Raw genomic sequence first — 6,000 nt, 5'->3', positions numbered from 1 at the left:
GATTTCAATGGTAAGAACAGCAGTGGCAGGGGACTCTCCACGACAAAGATTTTTTGGGGGGCCCTACCCCGAAAAACAATAACTGTAGGAAAAAAAAATAAAAAGGACACATCACCTGGGAAGGAATTCTCTACCATACCTGTCACAGCTGTGGCAGACGTCCGCAATGTACTTGTGCTGCTGCCCGCATTGAGAACAAACAGTGATATCACAGAGCTTTCTCTGCCCTGCGAGGCAGTGGCTATCGCATCACAAGAAAAAATATCGCTCCCGGGTAGGCACCCTTTAGGCTATCTTCACACGGGCGAGTGCGATATGGGGCCATGAATCCCATCCCCATTTTGCGCTCCCTACCACGTGAATTCTCTGAGGATGCGAGGCGGTTTTTATGTTAAAAAAACCCTCACATTCCTTCGGGGAAGAAGCAATCCTGCGCCGTGCCCGACAGCCGCAGCAGGTGGATTGCAGAGTTTCTCCTCTTGCTTTCAATTGGAGACCATGCGCTGCTGCCGCCGGCCCCATTAAAAACTATGCGGCTGCGATGTGAGATCGCGCAGAGAGAGCGAACATGCTGCTATTTGTTTCTTGAATCGCATCACAGTGCCATACGGGAAAACATTGCTGATATGCATGACCCCCTCCAAAAGAATGGGGCTCATATTTGTGCATCTTGCAGCATACAAACCCTGGCACGGTTTTTATGCTAGTGTGAAGGCAGCCTTAGTCCTGTATGTTGGGTGGGGCCCTCATGGATTGGGACTTGTTTTCCCAGAACATCGTACAGATACTTGCTTGATTGGATTGAGATGTGAGGCCATTTTCATACGGCCAAAAAAATCTTGTGAGATTTGTGTGATGCGAGACGCACAAATCTCGCACAAATATGAACCCCATTCCTTTCAATGGGGTCATACCCACGAGTAATTTGCCCCACATTGCATCGCACTACAATGCTGGAAACAAATCGTGGCACATCCTACCTTTAGGCGTACCCTCGTATCGCCCACTGTTGTCAATGGGGCAGGTAACAGCTTCGCACCACATTCGAGAAACTTCACAATCAGCTGCACGGCGGTTTTGATATAAAAACACCTCGCATCTGCAGGAATATTGCACGCTGCTGAGCATGCCAGGTGATGTGTTTTCCAGCCTCATTGAAAACAATGGATGATGTGTTCCATGGGATCGCCCAAAGCTAGAACATGTGTATGCCCCTATTCAAAAGAATGGAGTTCATATTCGTGCGTCTTGCAACACACAGATCTCACACAGTTGTCACGCATATGTAAAATCGGCCTTAGGGCTTATTTAGACAGGCATATATCGGTCAGATTTTCACGACTGGACGATATACGCTGCCCCTCTCTGCAATGGGAGGGGGCGGGACTTAACACCGCCCTGCCCCTCCCATTGCAAACAGTGGCAAGCAGCAGAGAGGAGGTGGAAGCTCAGTGCACTGCTCCCGGTCAGGCCCCTCCCCCCCCCCTCTCTTGCAGAGAGGGATAGCGTATATCAGCCAGGCGTGACAATCCGACCAATATTCGCCTGTCTGAATAAGCTCTTAGGGTGGATTCATACGAGCGATAAAATTGCACAATTTTTGTGCAATTTGAGAATGAGTAAAAATGCTAATTATAAAAACAATGATTATCAATGGTTTTTCTTTACATTTGCGATGTTTTCACTCATGCAATGTTGCAATGAAAAAAAAATTGCAGCATGTCCTATCTTTCTGCGGTTTGCGTTTTTTTCCCATTGCCCCTGTTTCCTTATGGAGCCTCCTGTTAATCGCATTGCAATGCACGAACTTGCACTTTTTGTGCGATGCGGTTTTAACATTAGAAACTCCTATTAACTTTCGCGCTAAAAATAATTGTGAGAAAAAGCAGCGCTGATGCTCAAAAATCCCAGGAACAAAGATGTGATTTTCTTGTGGCAATATTGCTATTGCCCATGTGAAACTACCCTTGGTAGGAGAGATAAGACCGTGAACAGACATTGCAGGAGGGTGATGGACTCATGGTGCTCGTAAAATGCTATACAGAGGAAAGTGTAGGAAGAGATACTTGCACAGGCATTCCAGCAGCTGCCAGATGATTCCTCTCTAATGAAATCACATCTACACTGCTCAGTACTTCACTATTGTCCTCCATGCTGATCTTATTTTTGTGTGCTATAGAGTAAGGTGACAGGGGGAAGAAGGAATGTCTCCCCTGGCCCACAGCAGTGCAACCTCGGTGTATAATCGCCGGGCCCTTTGCCGTTCAGGCATTTTTACCGCGCTGGCGGGCGCACGTAAAATGCCTACAGACGTGTAAATGGGCCTTGAATGCAAGTTTTTTTTCTGCGTTTGTCAGTGTAGGTTATTGTATTTTTTCTGCCCACAGGGCATGTTTTTTTGCGCATGGGACACAAATCCACCGATTGAACCGGCTAATTCATCGAATGACTTCCAGATGTGTGGAATTACTCTACATATTACTCATCTCTGCACGCAATGGGGACCTTTGGTGTGCCAATATGCAGGAAAGTAGAGTATGCAGCTATTTTTGTTAACATAGCATGGCTATGGACGGCTATTGCTGCAGAATCCACAATGCGTATCTGACCGGGAATCCCGCAGCGATTATCCGTCCGTGGGCATTCGGCCTAAGTGTGTGATCCAGGTCTGAAATTCGCCTGTGTCTGGAGCCACTGCTTCCTGCATTTGAATTCTATGGCTTTTCAGTAAAGGTTTGTCTCAGTCCAAGGAGCAGGAACGGTCTCTTCTGTCTTTGCAATGATCTGTATGGTTTTAATGTATCTTTTCACTCCTCCTAGTACCAAACTAGGTTTGTAAGAATGTGCGCCTGAATCTCCAAGTCTGATCAGATTTAACAACATGCCGAGGTACATTAGACACACTACTTTTTACTTTAAGGCTGCTTTCAGACAGCAGCAGTCTGCTCAGGATCTGGAAGCCTGAACCAAAGTGAGAGTAGACTTGAAAGATTTGCACTTCTTCTGCATGTTGGACTCCTGGTTTTGGCGTACAAGAGGCCTCAGGCAGCAGAGTCAGGGCACAGCTCCAGTCATAGATTAGCACTATGCACCCTAAATGTCAAGCATGTGGAAAGACTTTCAATAAAGTTGCTGACGTTCTAGTGGTGATGCAAGATTCGGGTCGACCTCGCTGCCCTGAAAATCATCTACATTACACATACAGAAGAGATATTTAAAGCTAAACTTTTTTTTTTTTTTTTTTTAAACACCCTCCACCTCCTGAAGAAAACGTTGTGAGTCACTTTAAAGTGTGTAATAGGGTTTCATTGCTGGTTTTCAGTGCTGGAAAGAAAATAGTATACTATTTCGCATCGCCTTGATTTATTTCGTTTTCTATGTCACATTTTTTCTATAATCACCAACTCTGAAGCTGGCAGTCGGCTTTTAGCCACCTGTCAGAACCTGCCTGGCTTCTGATTAATAGAGATGAGCGAGCATACTCGCTAAGGGCAAATACTCGGGCGAGTATTGTCCTTAGCGAGTACCTGCCCGCTCGTGAGAAAAGGTGGGGGGTGAGCGGTGTGTTGTGGGAGTGAGCAGGAAGGAGCTTGGGAAGGAAGGGGGGGGGGCTGGGGGAGAGAGAGATCCCCCCCTGCCGGCACCCGAATCTTTTCTCACGAGCGGGCAGGTACTCGCTAAAGGACAATACTCACTCGAGTATTTGCCCTTAGCGACCATGCTTGCTCATCTCTAATTAACAATCTAAGTCCCATCCCTAATAGGTGACTGATGGCTATTTCCCTACAGGAATATATTCCTATTTCCACAGAGCCTTGACTGGAGACAAAGCAATAACTATCCCTACGGCTGCATGATACCAGTGTGATCCGCAAGCAATATGGCAGAAACTGGCCATTAAAAAGAAAAAAAAAAAAAAAAAAAAAAAAAAAAAAGAGTCAAAGGCATAGGGAAAAAAAAAACTAAAAATTCTTGGATACAAAAACTGGTACGTTAGAGTTATCTGGACCATCTAGCATGAAACTATTATGGAAAGGCCAGACTCACATGGGTGTATTGACATTGCGCATACGCAATACACAATGCCAAAAACTCATTGACTTCTATTGGGCCACTCACACCTGAGTTTTTGGTTTGTTTTTTTAACACAAGTAATACGTCTGACTAAATTGCAGCATGGACTGTCTTAGCCCATATTACATGAGCGTACAGACCAAGATAGTGTATGGGGATTGGCGTACTTGCTGTGTACCTCCGCACGAGGTGTGCAGCTACCCACGGCGGTGTGAGCCCGGCCTAACACTTCCCAATAATTGTAGTTTGCTGATACAGATTTAATACACATTGGAGAACTGCTATAAGTCATCCAGCCCATGGGCTACCCAGTATTGCAACTCATTTTCAATCAAGTAGAGGGCAGAGCTGTAATACCAGACACAGCCTCTGGAAAGCAGTGGCACTGTTTCTGCAGATCCTTCTTCCTATTGCCTGACACCACTTGTAATAATTAAACTTGAATACATTAGAGCCGCGACTCCTCCTTAAGAGCAAACTATAACACAATATATAGTGCTTTCTTACAGCCGCCTGGTAAAGAACCGCTATACCCTCACCGGTACGTGAGGCTGGATTCACACGAACGTATATCGGCTCGGTTTTCACGTCGTCCTCATCTGCAGGGGAAGGGGGGGGGGGGGGGGATGGAAGAGCCAGGAGCAGGAACTGAGCTCCCGCCCCCTCTCTGCCTCCTCTCCGCCCCTCTGCACTATTTGCAAGGAAAGGAGGTGGGACGGGGCCAAGTTCCGAGAATTAGCCCCATCCCAGTCCCGCCTCTCCCGATTGCAAATAGTGCAGAGGGGCGGAGAGGAGGCAAAGTGGGGGCGGGAGCTCAGTTCCTGCTCCTGGCTCTTCCATCCCCCCCTGCCTGAGATGAGGACGACGTATATCGGCTTGGCGTGAAAACCGAGCTGGTATACGTTCGTGTGAATCCAGCCTGAATCTAACAATTATCAAAGAGAAGTTACAGCAGGACTTGACTACATTTGCATCTAATTTGTGGTTTGATATTATACATTTTTGTACAATAAGTATGTTCACGAGGGCGCTACGGGGAACAGAATTTCAGAGCACAGCGCTGTCAAGAAAAAAAAAAAAAAAAAAATATGTTACAATAAAGTAATACACAAAAATATATTTTTTTTTAAAGAAATCAAAAAGGACTTTGATGCCAAACTAGTAAAAAAAAAAAAAAAAAAAAAAAAAAAACACAAAAAAACCTAACCCATCAACCCACAGGGTAATCCACACGGTTTATGCTATTGAAGAAAAAAAACAATATATTTGCCATATTCCGTTCATCCTGCTTCTTCTAAAATGGAACAAAAAGTCGTATGTAGCCCAAATTGGTACCGATGAGCACTATAGCTGGTCCTGCACAGCTGTGCCGACAGGACAACTTGTCTTTTTTTTTTTTTAAAGTTATGGCTTTTCATATGTGTAGAGGAAAAAAGCAAAACAAAAATGGACACGTCTTTAAAGCAAAGCCCCCTGTCTCCCAGTCCTGGACAAACAAAGATGGCCACACCACTGCTCTGACTACCTATCGATAGTCTAAGACACTACATACTCCCTGACTGTCCAGCACTGATCATGTGGGCAGCACTGGCCAATCAAAGCAGGTGTAGTGGCTTATACTAACTAGGCATACTAACACTGCGTGCATCAGGCAGTCAGAGAAGCTAGTGCGGCCATCTTAGTTTGTCCAGGACCGGAGGATCACATTCACTATTAAACTAGTTAAACAAACTTAGTCCTATTTCAGACGAGCGCTGTTTTAGCGCATTAGAGGCACGTGAAAAGATTGTGTCTATTAGAACCAAAGGGTTCCTATAGAAGCGTTCACATGAAGGAATTTTAGACACGCAAACTACTGGCATCCAAAGACAGGACATCTGACTGCGATGCTCGCATCTAAAGGTCCGTGGTGCAAGATAAGATAGG

The sequence above is a fragment of the Eleutherodactylus coqui genome, chromosome 2, assembly GCF_035609145.1.
Source record: "Eleutherodactylus coqui strain aEleCoq1 chromosome 2, aEleCoq1.hap1, whole genome shotgun sequence".
NCBI classification, from domain to species: domain Eukaryota; kingdom Metazoa; phylum Chordata; class Amphibia; order Anura; family Eleutherodactylidae; genus Eleutherodactylus; species Eleutherodactylus coqui.
The sequence above is the reverse complement of the archived record's forward strand: the minus strand, read 5'-3'. Positions refer to the sequence as shown.